Genomic DNA, 16,273 nt, shown 5'->3' on the forward strand with positions numbered 1-16,273 from the left:
GGCAGAATGATAACTGGGACTTGGCTTGACATTCCTTTCAATAATTCATGTTCGTTAGTGATTTCAATGTGATCGAACTTTATTAGTTTACATGTTAACCTCAGTTTCAGACTAAAGTAGAGTTGCCCTTTGTTGATTTTCAACCGTTAATAGCGATTCATCTATCAGATATTTTAAAGAGACAGAGACTATGGAGCGCCACCACTGTTTTTACCAACGAGTATCAGTAATCTTTGTATATATGTACTTGATTTATTCGTTGTCAGGTCACTTTTCTAAGCTGAAACTGATAGTTGTTATCTTCATTACCAAATCTACTTCATTATTTACCTTAGTGTTTCGATGGAAACTTAAGGTAGTTGGCTCGGCCGATTTTGAATGCGCGCGCGCATCGTAAACCAGCACGATTGTCGTATATTTTTTTCGCAAAATAAATCCAAAAAAAAACACGTTATAATTTATCTGATTTGATCAGTAAACTATACTATTGATAAGTCAGTCAAATTACATGCAGGAAACGTGAATTTAAGAAAATATATTTCGTTTTACGACAATGATACGTACTTCCGGTTATGGCGGTCACTATCGACGCCAAGACCAGACGAGTGTGTGGTATGTTATTATCATGCTGAGTAGAGGCATTTGATAATAATTTAGGTCGTTTTAACCAAAAAGGTAGATTATTGAGACACACAGGAAGATGAGAGAATGATTTATTGCATAGAAAACGGGGATTGGAAGTTTTATTGAAGGCCAAATCGCTACCGATGGCCGAGCAACAATCACAACAAATCCACTGACATGCATTAGGAAGACCACAAAGCGGACACGGTAAGATATATTGATTATCTTTAAGCTTTAATCAAATTAAGCGAATAAATAATCCATATCTGGACCTAATTATTTTCGATCCTTCTCTAATATTTCAAGAAATTCAGTAGATCAACAGTCTGTTTATAACTTGCAGTCAGACAGTGTCGATTTCAGATATTTCTCTGCGTGTACTAGATCTATATGTGCACTGCTTAGGGGGAAACAAGATATATTTGACAAAACTATGCAAATGACATAAACAGATAAAAATACATGAGTCACATCAACATATTATCTACATTATATCCAGGTTAGATGTTGTTACATTTATGTATAGTACATACATGTATTTGTTATGTGTACATGTAAGCCTACATAAAGGGTATTCATGAGTGACACTTCGGGGCCAGCTACATAGTTCTATTACATATAATTGTAATATGCCATTATACATCACATCATTATATAATTCACCATGTACAGTCACTTGTGCATGTTGCTTATTAGCATGTAACATACTTTTTTTCTAAAATATTAAATTGATTTAGTTTTTCATCTAAATTAATAATCTTGTTTTTTAATTTATAGGTGTGACACATGTTGACATATGTAGCTGCTGACATTTTGTGATCTGCTAGCAATTATCCAATATCCATGTTGTAAGTGATTTTCTGAGGAAGCTTTGTAAACATGCATGTGTACAAAAGTTGACATATGAATATGGGTTGATATCATAATACATATTTGAATTGTGTCAATATGAAATTTTGAAATAAATGAATGAATGAATTATATAAAGTGAACACAAGTTTAATCATGTGTCTGTGTAGGTTATATTGTCAATTACTGTTATATAATTATACTTTTCTACATTACCAAGTCATAATAAAAAGATACATGTATGGGTTCATAATTAATTTGACCTACAATGTACATTTCATTGTATGTATTGATCTGTAGCATACTGGTCATGGACTTCAGTTCAAATGAATTATCTTGATCCACAATCAAGATTGAAGGAATAAAATATTATAAAAGAAATCTATTTTCTTCATGTACATCCTAGATAAAAAAATGCCTGTCACAATGAATTCAAAATTTTGATAAAATGTACAATAACAGTGTATCCATTTACCATTTTGTGTGGATTTTGTATAATTCATATAATAGGCCAGTACAATTTATAAGAATGATTAAATCGATAAAATTGTCATGTAACAAACCCATCTTTATTTTATCAGGATTCAGGATTCGAGGAGAGATTGGCAGAAGAGGACAATACAAGAGCACTTTCACATGTTGTTAGAGGTGTGTGTATTTGAAAACAATCTATTAGGTCAAAATTATACAAAAGGCAGCAATCTGTAAATATATATATGTACGTAATTAGTGCCCCCCTCCCCCCTATAAGTTGAAGTTGTAAAAATGCCCCCATACTACTTGTGATTTGTATTCCATTTTGCATGATCTTGCAAGTCTTTTACATGTGAATCAAGACATAAGGATGCGTCTCAAAGGATAAAAGGCACATATGGATGCTTACTGAGACAGATTAACTTGTTTTTGAGCCATCAGTATCCTGTTACATGTACCTATTGTATAATGATGTCCCTTGATTGAATTTTAGGACACTGCTCCATGATTGGTAAATAAACTGACCATGTCACCAACTGCAAACTGTGATAAGGAACACTATGTCTGTGCTTTCAAAAGAAGTTGAACTGTTGTTCCTGTCTGCATATGTTGAGAACTGAATCTGCAGCTTTCAGGGGACATAACTCAAGCCTTGTTCACTGCAGCTAATTATGGAAATATGTTTACAGAAACTATTAAGAGATGTCTTAGTTGATTGAGTGTTGCTGGTAATCATTCAACATTCAGTGTTGAAAGATTGATTTCTTCATGGATATTAGAAACAAAACATTATGATTAAATGTTGGATTTTTAGTCTGTAATCCATGATATGTATAGATAATACATTTAATATCAATGTGATAGTTTTAATGCTAATCTTTCCTTTGTCAGAACTTTTTCTGAATTTATTGTAAAAGTTTCATTATGTCATATTTGTGATTATGTCAATTTCAACTTCTCAATGAGCAGAACATCTATCTTATATATATATTAATTATGCATGCTCAAGTTCTGTTCTTTCTTTCATTTTTTAATAAATCAAATATTACAGGAATTGATGTTAATCATCATTTAAGGATACAAACTTTTAATAAATTTTAAAAGATGATTTTTTATAAAAGATAATCTATAAAATGATGTTGCATCAGAGACTGGATACCAATTTGCTATTGTGCTTTGTCTGTTGTCATCATAGAGTCCATTACATGTTTTTTTCTGATCTTGGAATGGAATTCAATTCAAACTTACATACATGTATGGGAAATAATTCATAAACAATATTTGTTATTTACTTGCTTCTATTAGATTTTTATGTGGAATTCTTATGGTTTTTAAGTTTGATTTTATTTAATTTCCTTTAAGCAGCCAGGGGCATTAAGGTATGTACCAGGTTTAGGAAATGGAGGGAAGACATAGTACATTGATAAAAATCACTGACCTCCAAACAGGTATCTTGGAAGTAATGTGACCAAAGACCTCAGCCCTGTTATCAGTGGTTGTTTTACATATATATAAAATTTACATTCATATATCCCCTTGATGCTAATAATTTAATATAAAAATTGAGATCTTTGATTAAAATAACTTAGAAACCACAAAATTTGAGCATTCTTATGTATGAAAATGCAATTGTATTGCTATGAAGTATTCAGTTATGTGAAGGGGGAATATTTGAAAGTGGTTGCTAGGGTACACAACCTTTCATAGAGTACTTTTTCATCACAAAATTGTTTTAGTTATGAAAATTTATGAATGTCTCAAAGAAAAACTTTTGTCTAAATGCTATAAATATCAAATAACTTTGAATAGAATGCAAAATTGAATCCAGGTAAGACTTTTGTATAGAATACTGCTTGGTTGCTATGCAACGGTTGGTTACTAATAAAAGTTAACCAAAATATAGTTTTTCATTGAAAAACAAATATTTTATCATCTTTACATGCATAACATGTCTTTATCAGAAAAAAATATACATTAGGTTACATTCAAATGTACACAACAACCCTATTTATACATTTTAGAAAAATGTTGCTAAGGAAAACGGTTGCTATGGATTTAACATCCAATAACTTTTTTCTTTGGACAATGACATGCCATTTTCTCATTATTTTTATAAAGATATGGATGTCCTCTGCAAAATGAGCATCTTTGGAAAAAAGTTAATTATTCCTTCATATATTTTTATCATGTTAAAATGGACAACTCATTTTGCTATATATCAGTACTGAAAAATGAGGGAAACGTTGCCATGGAGACACTTTTTAAATCGACGCTAGGAAACAATAAATACATTGATTTATGTTTTATATTTATTAATAGTCACAAGACATCCATACAAATACATTAAAGTAAGAACAAATGAAAAAATCTTATATTTCCATAGAATTTTATTGCATTACATTTACCAAGTACATGTCCAGTTGTGCTATATTTCTGCGCAAAGGTTTGGTTAAGTCGTTGTCAAGGTAACACTTTTCAAACGAGGCTAGCAAAAAAACTAGCACAATGACACACACTTTTTTGTCCATTTTTTGACACAGCATGACCATACAATTAAAAATATCTATAAATGAAAAAAAGTTAATTGCTTTCAAACGGTCGAGCCAGCTACCTTAAGTGATTTTAAAAGAGAAATATAAGGAGAAAGGCGATCACGCCAATAGTTATTTTATTTGTTTTAAGTGGCATTGTTGTAATACCCATAAGCGTCCCTCGGCCCGTGCTTCCGGCCTGACCTCATTCGGTGTTAAACCATTGTACCACTGCAGTGCTCTTATAAAGTTTCCACAGAAGATCACGGTTTTATCTTTATTGGCGAAGAAAATAATCATACACTGACGAATGCAATGCATAGAATAAATTTGGTAGCAAAAATGAATATAATTGTCATTTGAGGGTTGATCATAATCCAAAAGAGACATCTTAACATCAATATGTTCAAAAGCAACAATCATTTTAATGTAAACGTAAATTATCATATGCTGTTATATGAATTACGGGAAAGTCTTAAAAGAGCGCAGCAACAATCCTGTACATATACAAATATAAAACCGTTACTCTAATTATAGTATTGTAGATCTACGTAAAATTTTAGTTACATGAATAGTGTTATTTCTTTTAGAATTGCAAATTATAGTCGCCATTTTCATGTATCGTATATATAACGTATATACAATGTATAAATTGAAGAATCTAGATCCGCGCCCATAAACGTGTACATATGTATACTGTCCATAAGCAAGTTTATCATCATTTAGCATTTCATGTCCATTTTCGACTGAGAAATAAGTAAGTCGTAATTGTTCAAATATATTAAGCTGACGTTACTTTGATCATTATTGCTTCTTAAAGTGTTAATCGATATCAGGTTGTACTGCCATTTCATTGTGGAAACTTTTAAGAGTGGCTCAGTTATCAAAGTGCAGCACTTATTGATAAATACGCGGGAATCACTAGCAAACATCAGTTTTCGTGACGTCACCATTTACGGAAAGTACCTACGATTTCCAATTACTTTAGAATATCGTTGTCACAGGAAAATTATTATTGTTGTTGAACCAATGACGTGTTCCAAGAAAAAGTATATATTGTATGCATAAAGCGTTTCGTTTTTTATTTGATTCTAGTATTGGTTTTAAAACATAAGTTTGCTTTCGATTTGATATTATTTCTCAATGAGATACTGCTTCCTATTAAATTGACCCATCACATTTTTCCGTAGGTAGATAGGGGCGGTAACTCTTTTCAGAGGTGTCATATCTCAGTCTTAAAGAGACCTCCACTAGGGGCCATTCGGGACGCGAAGAGATATGCTCATATTAGTTTTCTCATACCTCGGACAGGGAAATATTCGCGCTTGTGACGTCATCTCTCGAATCGGTGACATTACACGCTTCAGATAATCAATATTATTAGAAATATGTGCGTTCAATCATTTACTATGCATTGTTTGGTTACTGTTTTAATTAATGTATGTACCGATTGATAATCGTTTTTCTTTGAGATAACGGAACTATATATTTTTACGCGGAATGACTTCGAAGCGCAGATGAAACGGTTAATCGGCTTTGAACTAGGAGGCCCAGGACGGGAACATTTTGCACTCTGAACGCGTCTATAGATAGGTTTTGTTATGTCTTAGAGGCGCGAGAAAAAAGTTGTTTCCTGTAAGTGATCTCGGGCTAAGATTTTGTAACATTCCAACATCGGCTAAAGCCTCGGTTGGATTATGTTACAACAATTTAGCCCTCGACTTAGATAATCAGATCTCGATCACTTACAGATTTTATTAATCACATATCCATCAACGAATCATTCAAATATGTGTTTAACCTACTACAGCTTGTGCATTTTATCAGTATTTCCAATGTGGAATCTAAGTAATTTTGTTGTAAATGTTACAGTAAATTTGATGTATAATACTAATATGTTGAAGATATTGGAAATTACCGGGCAAATATATTGTATATGATTTGTAAACGATTAAACACTGAAACAATATATCACTTGAATGATCAATTAATTGAAAAGGCGAATAAACTAGTTAAATAAGATGATAAAGTATATTTGTTTGAAAGAAAATGTTACTTACATTCTGTTTTGAAATCAGCCATTCCAAGCAAGATATGAAAGAAAAAACATTTTAAATCAGCAATGTTTATAGATTCAGATGGAAAGATAAGCCAATGTATTTCCTAAAACGAACATAACACATAGATTAAATTTATCTTTGGACTAAATCTGACTAAAATATCAAAAATACATACATTTTGATGTTAATAATTATCTACACCTACGAAGATCCCTATTTAGAAAAACAAGCTTTCCTTACTTCAAAATACCAATTATTATTTTCATTTGCGCGTCAATAACCATATGATGTAATACAAATTAAAGTTTATAAAAGCGCATCTAAAATCCTGTACATATACAAATTGAAAGCGTTACTCTTATTATAGAATTGTAGACCAGTGTAAAATAGAAACATGAATAATGTTATTTGTTTTAGAATGTCACATTATATTCGCCATCTACCTGTATCATATCGATTCATTAATAATGCGGATGAAATAGTTTTAATAAGTTGATAAAGTGTATGTGTTTAAAAGAAAATGTTATTTAGGAGCTGTTTTAAAATCAGCCATATCAGCAAGATATGGAAAAACAAGAGGCCCAAAGGGCATTAACGGTCATCTGACTACCTTGGCAAATGTAAAATTAATTATATATGGTGTCACTTAGTCAGGACCATGTCAGGATCATTTTCAATTTCTTTCAACAAATTTCATTTTAAACAAGAGGCCCAAGGTCCTTAACATATAGGAAATTAATTAGATGTCATGGTAGCCATCTTCGATTTGGGATCAACCAGAGATGTAACAATACTTTGTCGGGACCATGTCAGAATCATTTCATGCATGTTTCAGCCAAATCGCACCGGTAGAACTTGAGAAGAAGTTCAAAATCTGTTTTCAAGATGGCGGCTGTGGCGGCCATCTTGGATTTCAGATCGACCTGGAAATTAACCACATTTTGTCGGGACCATGTCAGGATCATTTCATGCAAGTTTCAGCTAAATCGCACTTGTAGAACTTGAGAAGAAGTTCAAAATGTGTTTTCAAGATGGAGGCTGTGGCGGCCATCTTGGATTTCGGATCGACCCGAAAAATAACAACACTTTGTTGGGACCCTGTCAGGATCATTTCAAACAAGTTTCAGCTAAATCGCACTTGTAGAAATTGAGAAGAAGTTCAAAATGTGTTTTTAAAATGGCGGCTGCGGCGGCCATCTTTGATTTCAGATCGACACGGAAATTAACAACACTTTGTCGGGACCATGTCAGGATCATTTCATGCAAGTTTCAGCTAAATCGCACTCGTAGAACTTGAGAAGAAGTTCAAAATGTGTTTTCAAGATGGCGGCTATGGCGGCCATCTTGGAATTCGGATCGACCCGAAAAATAACAACACTTGGTCGGGACCATGTCAGGATCATTTCATGTAAGTACCAGCTAAATCGCACCGGTAGAACTTGAGTAGAAGTTCAAAATGTGAAAACGGCGCACGGCGGACGACGATGGACGAAACATGACGACTATAGGTCATCCTGACCCTTCGGGTCAGATGACCTAATAATCAGCATAAATTTAGATGGCAAAATACGTCAATACAATACATTTTCAAAGAACATAACACATACATTATATTTGTCTCTATGCTAAATTCTGCATACGTTTTTATTTTTATTATTATCTAAACATAAAAGATCAATATTAAGAAAAGTCATATGTCTAGATTGATTTTACGACATTCAGAAACAGACAAATTTCTATGCACAGACGGCAATACCTTCAGCAAAATGTTTGTTATGTTCATTATTTATCTAATTGGCCTTTATCACTAAACACAGTACACATCAACGGATGTCCATCTTCAATATTAAATTCAGATTCGCTGACGAATGGTATTTTTTCACTATCAAAAACAGGATCTTCGGTTACAAAAGTTACTTACTTTACACCATTACCACCATTGAAAAGTTTGAGCTTCTAATTTTACTTCAGGATAAAAATATTAGAAATAATTAATGGCATCCCGAAAAAAATCCGTGGCACTATGTTCTATATAGAATGAAGTTCTGACTGCGCATGCACCAAAAGCAAAATAAATTATTTTATATAATTTTTTGTGTTAATTAGACATATGTATACACGATTAAACATCAATTGCTGTTCAAATGATGAGTATCATTTAGGGTTTGTCGGCGGTGGAGCATATTTAAACAAAAGCAGGACAAGACAATGATATCAATATTAAAATTAACTGAAATTCCTTAACGGTTATCATCAATAAACCAACCTTATGATTATTCATTCTACAGAGGTGTATATATGAATTCAATGAACAAAGCAGTCGTATACTTTTATGAACGACGAAAACCAAAATGACCACGAATCTGTTAAACACAATTCCTTTTTGCTTTAAATTCAATGCACTGACAATCTTGATTAATGTATGGAATATTTTTGACGTATATATTGCATAGAATACATTTTGTGGAAACGATGAAATGAGAAATTATCATTTGAGGGTGGATCATTTTATAAAAGAGACATCTGAACATCAATATGACATAAACAACAGTCATTTTAATTTAAAAGAGCGTAGCAACAACCCTGTATATTACACGTTATATAGTCAGTTACAGACCCCCTATAAAGGCATAGAGGGTCAATAAGATTTATAGGGGGCAATGGCGTAGAGACCTGATATTGGGTCTGCGGCATGCTGGGATGAAGGAGTACCAAATTTGTTCACATGAATGGCCTCGACCGTCATTCAAGGTTACAGGGTTCAAGTTAAGTAGGGGCTAAAAAATTTAAACAACTTCTTATCAGGAATCAAGAGGCCTAGACCCTGGTATTACCTGGGTGATACATAGTAATTTATTGACTCTCTTATGCCTTAAGTATGTACCATGATTACCAGATAGCTGGTGAGCAATTCGGGCCCATGACCTCGTATGTATAGGTTAGGATGGCGAAGATGAAAGGTTGGATTCTGTTCGATGTAATATTTGTAGTAGTTTGGGTACTACATTGCCAATTTCAAGTTACTAAGTCTAATCTTAATTTCAAATACATTATGGTTTAATTAATACATTGCACTAATATGTACAAAACATTGGAAATTACCGGGAATCGTAGGTATTGTAACTAGTTCAAACATCTGAAAAAAATATATAACTTATATCAGCACTTGAATGGACAATCACAATTGTGCTTTTAATTACTAATGTCATTGTGCCCAAATTGATACCAATACACCCAGATTTCTCTTATATGACATTTGTTGCTTGGTGTGTTTCACTTTTTTCTTTTTTGTTTTGAAGAAGTGCATACAAACCTTATTTTAATATATTTTGTTTTACAGTGCTTATTTTCAATGTTAGACATGACTAATAAACTGATTCTTTTTTTATATATTTTCAACAGAAAATGCTGTATTAAATTTGTATACATATTAGTATATCCACACAATTAAATGTTAAACAGGTTATGCAGTATGGTATGTTCCATCAGGAAAAACAATAAATATAGCACTACCAATCGTATACTTACACCATTTATTCTTAAAATCTACCGAAGATTTATTACGTCATGAATATTCCGTGAGTTCGCATAATCATTTATACAATTCAATAAAAATGTATAGGGCGTAGAGATACTGACCACGTCTTCCGCCTGACCCCGACGCCATTTCAGTCAACTACAGATATTCTGTCCAAATATTTGTATTCAGCCTCTGTATGAGCTAGAAGACGCCATCTCTGGTCACGTGATGATGGTAGAGTGCTACGATAGACGTCTGTTTAATTTCTGCTAACCCTAAAACATAAAATGATGGCAGTATCACACTCATATCAAGTTTGAATGTGTGGTATGTACATTACCGTGCATTTTTATCTCTACATTTTACCTTTTTCATGGGTCTAACTCTTTGAAGCTCATATTCATTATTTCTTTCAGTAATGTAGACCATATTAAAACATTAATGCAGTGTATTTGCATGAGTTGACGTTCTTTATATCAATTTCGTTTAAATATATATATCTGTTGGTGCATATTTTGGGAATTATTATGAAAGACGAAAACACGATAAGGTTGATTTATATAGAATTTAGAGGTTATTATATTACAATTTTGATATCGCACCCTTTATCAGCCCGAGACCGCAATATCAGCCTAAGGGCCGCAGGCCCGACAGCTGATATCAGGCCAAGGGCTGTGAAGGGTGCGATATCAAAATTGTTATATAATAACTTTTTATCACACATTTTGTCTTTGATAATGAACGTTTTGCCCATGCGATACTAGTGCTGTCCGTGCCGTCATATCAGCGCCCGGACTGATATCACATTATGACGTCATAATTTGATATCAGCCCGGGGCTGATATCAGTTATCGGCCCGAGCTGATATCACGTCATCCGGGGTTTTCACTCCGGATTTTAGAGTTGCCGCTTCGATTCAGTTTCCTACAGGCGATAAGTTGAATAACGGATACAATTTTCAATTTCAAAATAGTTCTCGGATAAACGTATTGAGAAAGATATCAGAAATCAGAATAGTCTGTTTCATGATGATTTTACTGGAGATAAAGGTCTTAACTTAGATCAGGTTGAAATGAGTTTTGTTCACAGTGCCGAAAACAAAGCGTCGCAATTCACATAATTATAACACAAAAAGAATATATTCGGTATAAAATAAAATCAACGACATGCGTTTGTCAACAAGAAAGAGACACAGGAACAAATTAGACAGTTTAATACGTGTAGTTTAATTTCCCCGTCGAATTCATAATTCCTGTCCGTTGTAAAACTGATCATTTTGAAATGAACCCGCTTTGCCGGAATTTGTTGAAAACATTATCATTTTTAAGTGATAGTTAACATTCACTAGGATCTTGTTAATTGTTCTTAAAATCTATGTTTCAACTCGTTCATTGAACCGGGGACTATGTATTTGTTAAAAACCTATACATGTACAGTGTACATGTAATGAAGTTTTTCCACTGTTTCAACATTAAATTGGCCTACAATATGACCAGTGGAATATCGGTCAATACCTTTTAATACATGTTTTTAAATTGTTAAAATTTCTTTCTCCTTTTTTTCAAAATGTGTGATAAAAAGGTTATGATATGTCAATTTTGATATCGCACCCTTTATCAGCCCTTGACCTGATATCAGCACTCGGGCCTGCGGCCCTTGGGCTGATATGGCGGTATCGGGCTGATAAAGGGTGCGATATCAAAATTGTCATATAATAACCTCTAAATCACACATTGTGAAAATAAAGAAGTAATAATTTTTACAATTTAAAGTTCTATTATAACTTATTGAACAGCATCTACTTCCATGAAACTAACAGTGATATGTCACTGGTCATAACGTCATCGTGGCCAATTTAATGCTAAAATAGTGGGAAGCGTTTCATTACATATATATGCTTTACAAATACATAACCACCGGCTAAATGAACGATTTTGAATATGAATTGTAAGCAAAATTAACAAGATCCTGGTGAAGATTAACTATCACTTGATAAAAAAATGATAATATTAAAAAAAATGATAATATTAAAAAAAATGATAATATTTTACTCAAAGGTACCATTTCCTACTTAAGACAAATTTCCAGTCAAATCATCATGAAACAGACTATATTTGATTTCTGATATCTTTCTCAATATGTTTATCCGAACTACTTTGAATCTGAAAATTTCATCCGACGTCCAACTTATCTTCCGCACCGGAAACCGAATCGAAGCGGCAACGCTAAGATCCGGATGAAACAAGAGGCCCAGAGGGCCTGTATCGCTCACCTGTTATAGATACCATACAAATATGCTATCCAATACAAAGGTTCAAAGAGGAAGTAATTTATATGAAAATAGTAGCCTAATTGACCTGGGGGGGGGGGGGGGTCAGTCCCTTCATTTGTACAATTTTGAATCCCCACCCTATAAGGATGCTACCATTGCATTATGAGTGCTCTCCAATGCTTAGTTGCAGAGAAGAAGTCGTTTAAATGGAAATAGCCAAATTAATCCCTTTTGACCCCGCCCCTCAGCCCCCGGGGGGTAAGTCCTATCATTTGTACAATTTTGAATTCTCACCCTATAAGGATGCTACCATTGCATTATGAGCGTAATGCCATGTTTAGTTGCAGAGAAAAAGTTGTTTATATGGAAATAGCTAAATTGACCCCTTTTGAAACCACCCCTCAGGCCCCCGGGGGATCAGCCCCATCATTTGTACAATTTTGAATCCCCATCCTATAACGATGCTACCATTGCATTATGAGTGCTATCCCATGCTTAGTTTCAGAGAAGAAGTATATATGGAAAAGCCAAATTGACCACTTTTGACCCCGCCCCTCAGGCCCCCGGGGGGTCAGCCCCATCATTTGTACAATTTTTAATCCCCACCCTATAAAGATGCTACAATTGCATTATGGATGCTATTCGATGCTTAGTTTCAGAGAAGAAGTCGTTTATATAGAAATAGCCAAATTGACCCCTTTTGGCCCCGCCCCTCAGGCCCCCGGGGGTCAGCCCCATCATTTGTACAATTTTGAATCCACACCCTATGAGGATGCTACCATTGCATTTTGGGTGCTATCCCATGCTTAGTTTCAGAAAATGACCCCTTTTGGCCCCGCCCCTCAGGCCCCTGGGGGGTCAGCCCCATCATTTGTACAATTTTCAGTTAGTAGACCATAAGGATGCTACCAGTCAAATTTTGTTGAAATCCGACCAGCGGTAATGGAGAAGAAGTCGATTGTTTACGGACGGACGGACGGACGACGGACGACGGACGACGGACGACAGACGACGGACGCCGGACGCCACGGTATGGCATAAGCTCACCTTGGTCCAAGGTGAGCTAAAAAACCAGGATGACGTGATATCAGCCCGGGTCGATAACTCATATCGACCCGGGCTGATATCCAATTATGACGTCATAAAGCGATATCATCCCGGGCGCTGATATGACGGGGCGAACAGCACAAGTATCACACTTTTGTCTTTGATAATGAACGTTTTGCCCATGCGATACTGGTGCTGTCCGCGCCGTCATATCAGCATCCGGAGTTTTCAGTCCGGTTTTTAGAGTTGCCGCTTCGATTCAGTTTCCTACAGACAATAAGTTGAATAACGGATACAATTTTCAATATCAAAATAGCTCTCGGATAAACGTATTGAGAAAGATATCAGAAATCAGAAATAGTCTGTTTCGTGATGATTTTACTGGAGATAAATGTCTTAAAGGCCCACTACCTTTCCGGAGCAAAATTTAAAGGTTTCTTAAAAACATTAATAACAAAAGAAAATATATATCGATGGCTTAAGATGAGGTTACAACACCAAACATATGCAAGATTTCCTGTCTAATGTACGATAACAGTGGAGATTCATTTCGCTGTTTTGCCGTCTGGCGCAGTGATAGTCAACTACCGCGCGGCATTTAGGACGACGGCGGGAAACATAAAACGACCCGCGTTATGAAAATTAACATTTTATTTTTCTAATTGAACAGTTCTGAAGGTGATGATACGTGTGCCAGTAAACATATAGTTAATAACTTTTGCGACTCTACAAAATTATTGATCTCGTTTTACATTCCTATTTTAAAAATTAAAAGCCGTTTCGGAAAGGTTGTGGCCCTTTAACTAAGATCAGGTTGAAATGAAATGAGTTTTGTCCACAGTGCCGAAAACAAAGCATCGCAATTCACATAATTATAACACAAAAATAATGTATTCGGTATAAATAAATCAACGACATGCGTTCGTCAACAAGAAGAGAATAAATTAGACAGTTTAATAGATGTACGTGTAGTTTTCCCGTCGAATTCATAATTCCTGTCCGTTGTAAAACTGATCATTCTGAAATGAACCTGCTTGGCTGGAATTTGTTGAACATTATCATTTTAAAGTGATAGTTAATGTGATTGTTTCAATTCGTTCATTGAACCGGGGAATATGTATTTGTAAAAAAAACCTATACAGTGTACATGTACATGTAATGAAGTTTTTCGACTGTTTCAACATTAAATTGGCCTAAAATATGACCAGTGGAATATCGGTCATTGATCAATACGTTTTCATACATGTTTTTAAATTGTTAAAATTTCTTTCTCCTTTTTTTAAAAATGTGTGATAAAAAGGTTATGATATGTCAATTTTGATATCGCACCCTTAATCAGCCCTTGACCTGATATCAGCCCTCGGGTCTGCGGCCCTTGGGCTGATATGGCGGTCTCGGGCTGATAAAGGGTGCGATATCAAAATTGCCATATAATAACCTCTAAGTATCACACGGGTAAAGGTGCGATATCAAAATTGCCATATAATAACCTCTAAGTATCACACGGGTAAAGGTGCGATATCAAAATTGCCATATAATAACCTCTAAGTATCACACGGGTAAAGGTGCGATATCAAAATTGCCATATAATAACCTCTAAGTAAACACTCTTCCAATCTGATTAAAATACAGATCATCATTATACCACGTTAATAAGAGGATCTGACAACATCCCATTAGGGGTCACGTCAAGATGACCTTTAGAAAGGCATATCAAATTGATACTGTCAGAATCTTGACTGGGGACGAAATAAGTTTGAAAAAAATGTCCGAATTATTTTTGTGTACGTAGTCATCTCGCCAAACAAGTGCACAGCAAAGCTAAATGTATATGTATACTGGGTCGAAATGACGTTATCAATTGACTTAGCAATGTGTAGAATATGTATTTGATCTGAAGTATACGTGGTAAAAGGTCATCCGAACATGACCCCTTATGGGATGTTGTCAGATCCTCTTATGAACGGAATGGTAATAAAAATCTGTATTTTAATTAGATTGACACTCTTCCGGATGGTTGTACTCCGTATTCATTCCTACTATGTGATCTAAGATTTGAATTGAAACTCATAACTTCCTGGTCTATTTAAAGAATTGCGTTATGTGTTACGGTACGGTAGTCGCTTATTAATTAACACGGCTATATACATACGTGTGTATGTATATATACGTGTACATTCCTCCTCATACCTACGGGTGTAATACTAGTTTATTCCATGCAATACACCCGTGTCATCTGAAGCTGTATTACATATGGCTACCCATAATAAAAATTCCTTTTCCAATTACTTATTGTTTGTTGTCAAAATTTGTCTACAAATGTTGGAGAGAGAAGGTTATAATAGTCGATATGTATTTTCTAACTATAACCGCTATAACATTACAATCGCAAGTTAAATTAAGTCGAATTGAAATCAAAACAACCTTGATATCGTTTCAGATTTTAGATTTCGTTTCTGAAACACCGCCATGAGTGTCCTAACAAGGAAGTGAAGACATTTTATATGAATGGTATTTGACGCTGACCAAAATAATGATAATTACGATCTAATTAATCAATTACTGATTTTATGGATAGTAACAATATTTAGATTAGGATAAAACCTTTCTGAATATCAACAGTAATATTACAGTAATCATACAGAATTTATAACATAAAGGATTACCTTTGTAGTTGTGTAGGGTAGTGTCCTTATCATTCGGGTGGACGCCATAATTAGTGAATCACTGCGTAGGAGAGCATACACAGTACTTTTGCGAGTTCTAGACTGGTCACCAGACCTATTTGTTACTAAGATTTTCTCAGCCGAATTCGTATACGATACTAGATTTATCCCGGTCTGGTCAAATCTAGAGTCAGACATGACAATACGTTTTACATATATGTAGTCAAATG

General features: G+C 34.4%; 1 long non-coding RNA gene across 1 annotated transcript; it reads left to right on the forward strand.

The window, feature by feature from the left end:
• Positions 1 to 376: 376 nt before the first annotated feature.
• On the forward strand, positions 377 to 2,760 carry LOC138310526 (uncharacterized). Its single transcript, XR_011206449.1, has 4 exons — positions 377 to 831; positions 1,402 to 1,472; positions 2,055 to 2,121; positions 2,441 to 2,760. It is a non-coding gene; the product is annotated as an uncharacterized lncRNA (long non-coding RNA).
• Positions 2,761 to 16,273: the final 13,513 nt, after the last annotated feature.

Source organism: Argopecten irradians, chromosome 16 (assembly GCF_041381155.1).
Source record: "Argopecten irradians isolate NY chromosome 16, Ai_NY, whole genome shotgun sequence".
NCBI classification, from domain to species: Eukaryota; Metazoa; Mollusca; class Bivalvia; order Pectinida; family Pectinidae; genus Argopecten; species Argopecten irradians.